Source organism: Poecile atricapillus, chromosome 29, assembly GCF_030490865.1.
Source record: "Poecile atricapillus isolate bPoeAtr1 chromosome 29, bPoeAtr1.hap1, whole genome shotgun sequence".
In the NCBI taxonomy this organism is placed as follows: Eukaryota; Metazoa; Chordata; class Aves; order Passeriformes; family Paridae; genus Poecile; species Poecile atricapillus.
This window is the reverse complement of record NC_081277.1, coordinates 5338972-5349154: the sequence shown is the minus strand read 5'-3', so window position 1 is coordinate 5349154 and position 10183 is coordinate 5338972. Positions and strand designations below refer to the sequence as shown.

The 10183-nt window shown below is 38.1% G+C and overlaps 1 long non-coding RNA gene across 1 annotated transcript; it reads left to right on the top strand.

Moving 5' to 3' along the window:
• Positions 1-7698: 7698 nt before the first annotated feature.
• LOC131589643 (uncharacterized) lies at positions 7699-9632 on the top strand. The gene is made up of 2 exons (XR_009279806.1): positions 7699-7865; positions 9352-9632. It is a non-coding gene; the product is annotated as an uncharacterized LOC131589643 (long non-coding RNA).
• The last annotated feature ends 551 nt before the right edge of the window (positions 9633-10183 follow it).

Here is a 10183-nt window from a genome sequence, read left to right as displayed (position 1 = left end):
TATTGGTGTGTAAAAACGCTCACTCGCGGTGAGAGACTTCTCCGGGGTCAAGCTGTTCAAGTATAAGCAATTTATTATAAGGGTAAAAAGAGGGGAGATCCGTGTCCGCCACCGGCCTCGGCGTCCGCGTGGTCCGGGGAAGGGGAGAGAGAACGGGTAGAGCAGAGGAGGAGAGGTTGGGAAAGGGGAGGGAGGGAATAAGAGAGCAATAGAGGGAAAGAGGGAAAAACCAGAGGTAGAGAGCAGGGAAGATTAGTGGGGTAGGACCAGGGAGAGGGGGCTGAGAGTTAAGAGTGGGGGAGAGGGCTAGACGGGAAGGAGGTGAGGGAGCGGGGTTCAGAGGTAAGAGCGGGGGAGAAGGGAGCTGAGAGAGGGGTAAGAGTTGAGAGCGAAGTTCTTGTTACAATCCAATATATCTTTTTCTATCGTGAATATTCTAATTCTTAGTAACCGATCACCATGAGACACGGCCACTAAAGAGTTTACATACAGTCTATGCGCTTCCCTATATTAACGTACAGTGCTGCGCTTTAGACTCTACAAAGCTTTACAAGTTCTTTCCTTGCTTCTTTACCTTTGGACTTCTCGATCAGCAGAAGGACATTGTTTTGTCAGCAGGGATTCTCGTTCAACTGGCTAGGCTGTTGTTCTTTGGTTAACCGGCACTCAGTATCCTAGGACTCAGAGCAGGCTTTCATTTCTGCTTTGATTCTAGCCTTCATATTTTCAGAATCTTCTGACAAACAATCAGATTCATAAGGTTTCCCTGTTTCACCCTCCCCAACAGAGTTGCTTCCCTCAGTTTCAACTACTTTCGTCCTCATCATCCCCATTTTTTCTAGGGACGCTTTGGAGGGACTAGGAAGATGAAATCAAAAGGAAAAAAGGAGAAAGATCCCCCCTGCAAATCCAGATCCCCCCTGCAAATCCATGCACCGGTTCATCTGCTCGGCTGCTGCTGCTTGACAGAGGTTTGTCCGATACCCGGTGCTGTTGCCCCTGGGTGAGAGGGTAGGGGCGGAAAGGGCTCGCCGCTATTTCCCTGAACGCCTCGTTGTCTGCACCTGACGCGCTGGGGCGCTCGGCTTCCCTTTATGTGGCTAAGGACTCCTGTCCTCCTTCGGGTGCCCAAAGCTGAAACTAGAATTCCACCTTCAGAATTTCACGTGTCTCGGGTTTGTGACTCCCGAGGAATTTTTCCCCAGCAATCGTTCAGTGGTGAATTTTTGCTCTGCAGTCATTACTGCCTTGGCCTTCTGTGGACGTGTTTCAAACGCTCATTGAGAGCTGAGGAGCCGAGTTGGCTTGTTTATGACTTAGCTGACAAGCCCAGGCTAAATCCAAACACCCCGAATTACGGCGAAATACTAATGCGGTTTAGAAAGAGGCCTCTTCCGTGCGACTCGGTCCTTTGCCGCGCGTGCCCGGAGATTTACTCCGTCCTTCGTTCCCGACCGTGCCTCTTCGGCGGCCCGCCTCTCGCGGACGCAAACCGAATGAAATTCTACTACGAGTGTTGCCTTGAAAAATAATCTTCTAAGTACATCTAGCTACGTGATTAAAACACATCCGTGCCTTGGCAGTCGTGTACGGAAAGCTTTTCGGTGGAGAAAATAGCTATTTTGATAGCACGCTTTCATACGCCTTCAGAAAAAGCAGAATTCGTACCGGCTCCTGAGACTCCCCGCTGAAGAACCCGGCCGTCCTCGCGACGCCCGATGCGGCGGACGTCGGGGGAAAAGCCGAGCCTGGAGTGAAAAAGAGACGGTGAGTATGCGGCCTTTAAAAAAAGCCTTCGCGCGACAATAACGGGAACCTGTCGTGTTTATTCTTTGCTCATTTTTTCTGATAATGTAAATACCACGTAAAAGTACGTGAAACACGAAGCAGAGCTAGGATTTTACGGGTCTTCATTTCGGCAGTCTGGATGAAAAATGTCTCTTCCTGCGCTAACACCCGGTCCGGTTTGAATCCATATTTAGCCTGAATCTTCCTTGCCTCCCGTTTCCCATTTCTAGGAACTGCTTCCCGGTCTAAGGACGAGGCTGGATGCCAACCCTGTTCCACAAAGTTCAAGGAGAAGCTGGATGTCCTGTTTGATCGCTTGTGACCATTTGTACCACAGATCTTCTCTGTTGTATCCTGACCAGAGGCAGAAGTGAATCCTCAGGTCTCCAGAGAAGTAACCCACATTTCATCGATAATTTTACCGACAAATATTGTCCACGTATTTGTTACTATGGCCTAAAGGAATTACTCACGTGAGACGCTTGCGGCCGAGGTCACGTGGGGTTAGTTGAGATTCGGATGTGGGCTCTGGGATAGCCTTCCGTCCTGGCAGGGGAGGCCCGGTGATTAGCTTAGGACTAGACGAGACTAGTCCCCGGTGCTTCGAAGGAAGGTACGAGAAAGCTCAGGAGTAATAACTGTTTTATGCATCCATCTGTTGCTTAAGTCTCTGTAGTTTTACCTGTGAATGTAAACAACACTTAGAGCTTTCCAAACGACCCTTTCTGCACCGCTGCGCGTGGGACCGCTCGGGGAAGGCGGCCGGAGCGGGACGTACCGGGGGACCCGGGTGCGGCGGCCGCGAAGGAATGCCGTGAGGTCAGGAGACGCCGAGCGGTACGTCTGGCCCGGGTCAGAGCCACGCCGGAAGGGGAGCGGGAGCTGAGAGTACGGGACGGGGTCGTACTTTGTTCCGAGACAAGTAATTCCCCATCATTTTTCCTTATTACTTTGAACTCTAACAGCATCGAAACAGACATAAACTTAGAAGAATTTAAGGTTTTAGAGAAGTGGAGGCCTTAATTAATAATAAGCCTTGCTAAATTGAATTAAAATAAATAGATGGGCCTCGTTAAAATTAAAAGTAGATAGAAAGGCTTTGCAAAAATCAGAGGTTAATGATTGGCTAATAACTAATTGTTCATCAACTTTATGCTAGTTCAGCTGAGCTTATAATGAGAAACAAAGAATCTGGTAAGGAACTTCAGAAACATAAGACAATTGCAAATCAGAAACTCATTGAAAACATGAAACTAGGAGCCCGGCCGAGGGTTCATTTGCCACTTTGCATTGAAAAGATAGAAAGGTAAGGAAGAGGAAGAGATATATTCCCTCCTCCCTTTGGTGACCGCTTGTCATAATAAGACCACCGACCCATTTCAAAGAACAAACTACGCATGCTTAATTGCTTTTTACCTAATTAGCATAAGAAGCAGAGAATGGGTGGCAACTGAGTTATGAATAGGCATTTGTATTGGATATTTCTGTAGATAAAAAGCCTGTGTTCACCTGTATTAAGGGGAGAACCAGCACTGGCCCAGAGCTGTTACTAAACATACACTTTTGAACCCTAAAATGTTAAAGAGTCTTTGTCCAGCTCAGTTAGATGTTGATACTAGATCATATCCTTATTTTGGTAAATCGCAGCCTTTGTGTTTCTCTGTTTAAGATACAGGTTTCCGGTGAGTTGGTTGCTCGTGGCTTTTCTTTGTTTCACCGCAAAATCAGTTGTAAGTTGTTTTTGGATCAAATCCCGATGGCTCTCGTTCCTTGTGGATTCGGAAGGAAAATGTTGAAACCGAGGTGCCTATAAAATACCTTAGAAAAAAAAAAATCAAAAAGGACTCGTGAGCGGGGAGCAAGCTTTTAAACTGCAACTAATCAGATTTCAGTCCAATGAACTTGACTGTTCAGTGACATGATATGAAAATGAAATCATCACATATACACATACAATACGTTATACATCTACTAGACATATCTCAATATATAATTGATTATATGTCTCACACAATTTGTAAACAACTATTGGCCAAAATTCGTACACAGTTCTGTGACTGTGGCATTGAGCTTTGGCTGAAATAAAAGTCCGGTTTGCTACCTTGCGAGTGCGCAAATCCGCCGGTCTATCGCGGCGAGCCCCCGTCCTTATAGAGTTCCGGCTCCTCCGGAGAGGCCTCAAAACTTGGCGATCTCGGGCAGCGGTTTCGTGGGCGATTCAATCGCTTAAAAAAGGAAGCGTACAAATTTATCTCTACGTTGTGAAGAGCGACTCGCTGCTGCCACACGGTGTGTTTGTGTAAGGGAACCCTGAGTGAACGGTTACGGAGCGAGTGACGCCACGATCTGCCGACAAATTTTACGATGCGGCTGCCAAAACCCACGGCGTTGCGGCTGGGGGAGGAGCGGGTGGTGTTGGATTCTGGAATACAGAGTGCGTGCCCTTGTTTCTGATACTTAGTTATAAGAACCAGAAAAACACTGAATTTCATATAATATGAAATTCATGAGCATGTTTTTGTGGTGATACATGAAAACAAATGTTAAAGTTAGATAGGAAAAGCTGAAAGTGTAAGTGTGTAGATTAGGAAGTTTTTTTTAAATCACTGGGTGAAAAAGTTAGTTTAGAGAACAGGAGACAAGATGGAGGATTTATGGTGTTGTCTGTTTACCTTCTTCTTTCTTCATGTTCTTCTCCTGGAGGTTTTTGGGTAATAGTAAGAGATGGGACAGAAAATGCCGTACTGCATCACAGAGGAGATGGGTCATTGGGTCATTAAGAAAAATAATATACGTGTCTATTGTTAATTGGGTAAAAATAGGTATAAAGATGCAAGAACTGCGTATTTTTGGGCCGTTCTTAAACCACAGCAGAAACAACTCGGGCGACTTCGGTGAAACCGCTGAAAGCGAGCGACAAAAGAAAAGAGAAACAACAGAAAGCTGGACATCTTGGAGAGGGATTAAAAAAAAAAAGAGTTTTAATTGGACAATTCAAAAATTGGAAGCTTTGTAAATTGTATTGTTGGTAAATCAGCAAATTGTTGTAATCTTGACTGAGTTTTAAAAAGAAGTCTCTATTGAATGAAATGCCTTCAAAAATAGATCAAAAAGTTTATAGATATTTTATAGAAAAATATATATAATGTGGTATTTCTAATAATATCTGCTGGTTTTGTTTTTACAAAGCAACATGGAAAATGATGATACTTATGCATCCCAAGAAATTTAAAAGATTTTTGTTCTGTTTCAGTATTCCTAATACGTGAAGGTTTTGAAAATGTTGTCTTCTCTGTACACCTACTGATAATATAGTATTGTATGATATGGAGTGAGCATCAAGTATTATTACTGTAGTTACAGTCAATTTCTGCAGGACACACTTCTTTAAAACTGGATTGAAAGATCATATGATTAACCCTACAGAAAAAGGACTGAATGACAGGTTTATTTCATTTGAATAAGTGTATTGTTGATTGAGATTAATACAGTTTTCAGTAATTGCAAAGTTATGTTAACCACATATTACCCATTTGCTTGGTATTTTTTTACAATTTTAGTAAGATAATTTTAATGTGAGTCCTTTTGGTAGAAAAAACATGTATAACAGTATATATACCATTTTGGATTTTAGTTAAAAAGTTAGACTTAACGTTTCTGAAAAGTACTGCAACAGCTGAATAGCAACTTGCCAAATCTGTATTTTTTTATTGTATTTCTTAATCTAGTAAAACTGTGTTCTAAAAATCCAAACAAATTTAAGCGTATGCCGAGCAAATTCTTGCTACGAATGGGTATTTTTAATAACATCTGCAGTTATTGTGAGTTATTCTCAAAGCCAGATAACAGGGAATTGCTATATATTTGTTGCGTCCTTATAATCGCTATAGTGAATCAATATTCCTGTTCTATTGTGTTCAAAAAGTATATACCAAATTTTTAGTTGCCTTTTTTTTATAATAGAGTAAGATTGAGTTGTGTTTTCATCTGATATAGATTAAGTGTTAATAGAATTCATCAAAGTTAAATTTCACTTGGTTTAAGTTTGAGTGTTTTTAAGTTAAGTTATAACTTTGGTATTTTTTTGATGTTTAAATATTGTTTAAATTCAAATTGCTTCATGTTTTATTGAAGACATTTGTTTAAACTGCAAAGTATAGTTATTTTCCTGGAGAGATGAAGATAACTACAACTGAAACACCTGTGATAGAACGCTGATGAACACCTGCTTGTGGATAGAAGTGAATGCGGTCTGTGACACCCTTGACTTCATCGGGAGTTCTATTGCTTGTTCCAATCTCTGCAGTTTTTGTTTGTTATAGCTTTCTTATTTTTCAGTGTTTCCAGAATTTTAAGATGTACCATTGCTGAGGGTCAGCTGCCATGGAAAAGGCTTCAGATTAAACCGACTGCTGAAAGGTTTAAAGGTCTGGTACCTGAGGCTTCTGATCCTTTGCTTTGTACAAACGCATTTTAACAGTTTGCGGTGCTGTAAGCATCTCATAGCTGCTACTATTGAGAACCTTGCTTTGGAAATGAGTTAAGAGGCATCTTTCCGGTTCAAACCGTAGGCCCTGGCCAAGCCTTGACTTTACCTGGATAGAGAATTGACAAACCCAGAAGTTTTCTGGACCAAAACAACACTCAGGTCAATTTGACTTGGCAATTAGTGAATTAATATAGCAGCTGGATTTTTACAGTGGGCTTGGAAATTTGTTATCCGGACATGTCAATACAAACTCCAGCATCTCTGGAATGGTTTCAGAAAAATAGCTGAAAAGTAAAAATCAAAAGCACTGTAAGATGCATTACTGGCTTATCTGCAAATTATAGCAGTCACAAGCTTCAGAAAGAAGCCCTTATTGAAGTGCCTTCAAAAATGGATCAAAAAGTTTAAAAATGTTGCATAATAGAATACATATAGATGTTGTATTTCTAATGATATCTGTTGGTTTTGTTTTTACAGAATAACATAGAAAATTATATTTATGCATCCCAAGAAATTTAAAAGATTTTTCTTCAGTTTCAGTATTCTCAATACATGAAAGTTTTGGAAATGTTATCTTCTCTATACATCTACTGATAATGTAGTATTGTATGATACAGAGTGATCAAGCAGTATTACTGTAGTTACAGTCAGTTTCTACAAGATGCATTTCTTTAAAATTAAGTTGAAAAATCATATGATTAATCCTACAGAAAAAGGATTTAATGACAGGTTTCTTTCATTTTTAACCTTTCATTTGAATAAGTGTATTGTAGATTTAGTTCAATACAGTTTTCAGTAATCTCAAAGTTATATTAACCATATATTACCCATTTGCTTGGTATTTTTTTTACAATTTTAATAAAGAAATTTTAATGTGAGTCCTTTTGTTATAAAAAAAAAAAAAACCAAAACCAAACCTGTATAACAGCATATATACCAATTTGGATTTTAGATTTTAGTTTAAAAAGTTAAACTTAATGTTTCTGAAAAGTACTACAAAAGCTGAATCGCAAATTACCAAATCTGTGGTGGTGTATTTTTTCTCTAGTAAAACTGAATTCTAAAAATCCTAACAAATTTAAGCATATACCAAGCAAATTCTTGTTACGAATGGTATTTTTAATAACATGTGCAGTTATTATAAGTTATTCTCAAAACCAGATAACATAGAATGGTGATGAATTTGTTGCATCCCTATAATCTCTATAGTGAATCAATATTCCTGTTATATTGTGTTCAAAGAAGTGTATACCAAACTTTTAATTGCCTTTTTTTATAATAACAGAGTAAGATTAAGTTGTGTTTTCATCTAATATAGATTGTGTTAATAAGATTAAGCAAAGTTAAATTTCACTATGTTTAAGTTTGAGTGTTTTTTACTTAAGTTATAACTTTAGTATTTTTTGACGTTAAGTTTTGTTACTTTCTTTTATCATAATTATTTTTTAACAAGTTAAAATTTAAATTTCTTTATGTTTTATTGAAGACATTTGTTTAAAATGCATAGTTATTTTCCTATAGAGATGAAGATAATTACAACTGAAACAGTGGTGACAGAACACTGGTGAACACCTGCTTAAGAATAGAGGTGAATGCAATTTGTGACACCCGTGATTTCATTAGAAGTTCTATTGTTTGTTATAATCTCTACAGTTTTAGTTTTCTAAAAGTTGCATAAAAAACTTAGTGATTGTTATTTACAAAAAATTTTAAAGTTTTTCACTTTAATTCATTTTTAGTCACTAAGACGTGAATATTTTAAATTTATTATCTTGATTTCCTCAGACACTCACTGATGACATATTCATTCTATAATGTAAATTTATAGATTTCTATGATGAGCATTATGTATAAAGTGTCATTGTATTTACAGGCAGCTTTATACATATTTTAATATATCTTTGTGTATAAAGGGTCATTGTATTTACAGGCAGCTTTATACATATTTTAATATATCTTTGTGTAATTACCTTTTAGACACGTGTCATTTGAGATTTTTTTGTTTTCTCACTACAGATGCATCTTGGTAAATAAGTTATGCAGCTGCTTCTATACAGAGTTTTTTTGTCTTGGTTTTTACTCTTTTCCTTGTTTAAGAAGATTTGCATTTACCTAATCCAATGTAGCTTTATTATTTTAGTTTCCAGAATTCTAAGAAAATGTGTCATGGTTGAAAGTCAAGGGTTATGAAAGAAACTTCAGATTAAATTAACTACTGAATAGTTTAATTAGTCAATTACCTAAGACATCTGATCATTGTTTTATACAAATGCCTTTTAAAAGTTTGCTGTGTTTTAAGCATCTTATAGCTGCTATTTTTAAACCCCTTGCTTTGAAAATTACTTAAGAGACATCTTTCCAGATGAGGCCTAAGGCTCTGGCCAAGCCTTGACTTTACCTGGATAGAGAATTTACCAATAAACCCAGAAGTTTTCTGCATCAAAACAATACTCAGGTCAATTGGACTTGGCAATTAGTGAATTAATATAGCAGCTGGATTTTACAGCGGGCTTGGAGAATTGTTATCCAGACATGATTTTCCAATCTTCCGTTGATTTATCAGCAGTGACAGACTCTGGGATGAGAGTATATATTTAGTAATTCATATTACAGATTATTCAGATAAGTTTAATATTGCATAATATTAATTATGAATCTTCTTAATAAGTTTTTGATTTCTGTAAAAGTGTTATTTCCTATATGTGTATACATGTGCAAGTGTTTTAATTTGATGGTTTTTCATTGTCATAACAAAAAAACCAAATACCTTACTTAATTACAAAAAAAGGGGGGGAACCAAGGCTATGCCTCAGAAGTATAAAAACCTTATAAATCTTAAATTTTTGGAAAAAGTGTAAAGATCTTATATCTATTGCAAATAATTCTTGAACGGTCCTTTTTAAACAAGTCTTTTACTAAGCCAGTTCCATCAATTATCAGGTATTGTTCTAACAAGACTCAAGCAAAGTTGAGAGAGAATTCTTTGGTTCTGGTCAAAAGTTCAGAAGCAAAAAGATTAAAAAATTCATTTCAATTAATAATTTGGAGGAAAGTGTATGTTTGTGTATTCACAGGTTTAAAGCAGAAGTAACTTCCTAGAGAAGAACCTGGAAACTCATCAGCTGCAGAGACAAACAGACGGCCCAAAGAGCAGAAGAGCGAGCACGCAGATGTGAACCGTATCGAGACCGCAGTTGACGGCTGAACGCCTTTGATCCCGCGTGCGAGAGCGATGAACTTTGGGTTTCGTGTGAAAAAGTGGGAAAATGAATATTGTAAAGCCTCATTTGTTAAAACATGAGTGAAGGAAAAATAACCCTTCTTGAAAAGTAATCCAATAAAAGATTTAGGTTGATTTTCTTTATTGTTTTTTTGGTTTTTTTTAAAAAAGAGAGGGGCGGATGTTGGAGTCTGAGATACAGACTGTGTGCCCTTGTTTTTAATATTTAGTTCTAGGATTCAAGGAAACACTGAATTTCATATAATATGAAATTCATGTGCATGTTTTCATGGTGACACATGAAAACAAATGTTAAAGTTAGATAGGAAAAGTGTAAATGTGTAGATTAGAAAGTTTCTTAAATCACTGGGTGAAAAAGTAGTTTAGAGAACAGGAGACAAGATGGAGGATTTAGGGTGTTGTCTCTTGTCCTTCTTCATTCTTCTTCATGTTCTTCTCCTAGGGGTGTTTGGGTAGTAGTAGGTAATTGGGTAGAAAATGTCACAGTGCAGCACACAGGTGTTGGGTCATTGGGTCACTAAGAAAAATAATTTAGTTGGCACCTGTTAATTGGGTAAATGGACATATAAAAGACCTTGAAGAAGATCTTTGTTAGCCATTTTACCCCTTTTCTATCATAGTGTACATAGCTCCTTGTACCTTGTAATGCTGATAACAAAAAATTA